Here is a 2,200-nt window from a genome sequence, read left to right on the forward strand (position 1 = left end):
GTTACAGCATAGCTACAGCCCAATTCACTGGAGTTAGGAGGCTTTTCTCTTTCTGGAGAGAAGTGAGACATTAAGAGATTCCTAACACTGGGTGCCAGGAGCAGGAGTGTAGAGGGGGCTTGTCATGAGGGAAAAAACAGACACTGTCATTAGTAATCATGGTTGGCTCCTCAGTACTGATGGCAAGAAGACTTATGATTTGTAATAGTAGTTAAATTATAGACAAAGGCCTATAATAAACATTAGCCACATGAGGGTTTAACCACGTGGCTGAGCCACACAAGCCTTCTTCCTATTGTGTCTGGTTTGCAAAGTCACTCTTGTGGCCATCTCGGAAATCTCCCTTACCCCGTCTTTGGTCTCTGCTGAGTACTCTAGGTAGGACAGCGCACCCATCCTATAGGCCATTTGGGCGCCTTCTTGGGGTTTCACCTGCTCCATCTCCTCCCCAGCCAACTCTTGCCTCGTGTGTTCACCATAACGAAGATCTTTCTTTTTTCCCAACCAGGATGACAGGCACGTTGGAGCAGAAATGTTTGACCTCTGTAGCCCATTTTACTGGAATGTTTTGTAAATTATGAGGGCAACGGATGGAGAGGCAGATCAGTATGACGTTGGTGTTTGGGTAGGGGAGAGGCCGTAGAAGGTCGTCGTCCTCCTACCCAGCTGTGTCCCACAAGGCCAGCTCCACCTGCGTCCCGTCTGCCTCCAAGTCAGCCAAGTAGTTCTCCAACGACCTGGCCGTATAGCTCTCTGAGAACTGGTCCTTGCTGAAGACGTTGAGCAAGCAGCTCTTTCCATCGCCGCCGTAGCCGGCGGCCACCAGCGTCTTCTGGGTGGCGGCCGTCGCCCACCACCGCGTAGGAAGGACGCCCGCCTGGTGACTGATTCCCAAGAGCCCCCTGAGCTCCTCAGTGGAAAGTATCCCTGGAGGTTTTCCACGTTGAGGACGCCACCTAGTGGCGGCGGGGCCGAGGCACCGGTAGTTGCTTGCCTAGGAGCCAGGGGTTAACCATCCAAGAAACCGACCGCGGAGCGCTGTGTCTCCGGCGGCAGGTGGAGACGTGGCGAGTGACCGCGCACCTGCCCTGCGGGCTGTTTATTTTGCGTTTCCCTAATTACTAAAGCTGCAAACTTTTTCGTAAGTTGATTATTCGCTTGGTTATCTTCTTGTGTGATAGTCAACTTTCTTGCACACTTTTCTGTTGAGCTGATTTGTAGACATGTCTTACATAAATTATCGATTCTGGCCTTTTGACGTTTATATATCTTACAACTACCTTCTCTCAGTCTATGGCTTACCTTTCATTCTCTTAATGGTGTCTTATGATGAACAGATGTTCTTCATTTTAATGTGGTCAAATTTATGATTTTTTTCTGTTATGATTGATGCGTTTTGTATCTTATTTAAGAAAATGTTCCCTGTCCAGAATTCTAAAGCTATTCTCCCATATTGTCCTTGTGAAGGTTTATTGTTTCTGTGCCTGCATCTAGATCTACGATCCACCCAGAGCTGATGTTTGTGTATAGTCCAAGGTATACCATATATACCAGTTGCCATGGAGTCGATTCCGACTCATAGGGGTCAACTTTCATACTTTTCTGTTGCGATCTTCAATAGCCCCAGGGCAATTTATTGACAAGGCCATTCTTTATCCAGTGCTTTGCAGTACTACCTTTGTTGTAAATCAAGTATCCTTATGTGTGACGATGCCCTTCTATTCTGCTATTCTATTCTCTGCACGAGATTGTGTAAAATTTGCAGTATTTATTCCTTAAATATCTGGTAGAAATACACCTGATGCTTTTTTTTTTCTGTGTGTTAAGGTTTTGTATTAGAGATTTAACTTTAATAATTATAGGGCTGTTCAGGTTTCATATTTCTTCTTGCGTTGGTTTTAGTAAGTTGAAATTTTCTGGGCATCTGTCCTTTTCATCTCTGTTTTTAATTTCTATTTTGTAAGATGAAGTTTCTTATAGTGTACTCTTATAATCTTTCTAATGTTTGCAGCATCTGTGGTGATATCTCCCTTTTCATTCTTTACATTGATTATTTCGTGCCGTCTCTCTTTTTTTCCTTGATAAGTCTTGCCGAGGTTTATCAATTCTATTAGTCTTTTTAGTGAACAATTCTTGGCTTCACTGAGCTTCTCTGTGGTAATTTTTTCTATTTCATTAATTTTAACTCCTATCTTTATTA

At 44.1% G+C, this 2,200-nt stretch overlaps 1 pseudogene; it reads right to left on the reverse strand.

The window, feature by feature from the left end:
- Positions 1-258: 258 nt before the first annotated feature.
- Positions 259-1,649, reverse strand: LOC101346051 (transforming protein RhoA pseudogene; annotated as a pseudogene).
- Positions 1,650-2,200: the final 551 nt, after the last annotated feature.

This window comes from Trichechus manatus, unplaced genomic scaffold, assembly GCF_000243295.1.
Source record: "Trichechus manatus latirostris isolate Lorelei unplaced genomic scaffold, TriManLat1.0 scaffold00040, whole genome shotgun sequence".
Taxonomy (NCBI): Eukaryota; Metazoa; Chordata; class Mammalia; order Sirenia; family Trichechidae; genus Trichechus; species Trichechus manatus.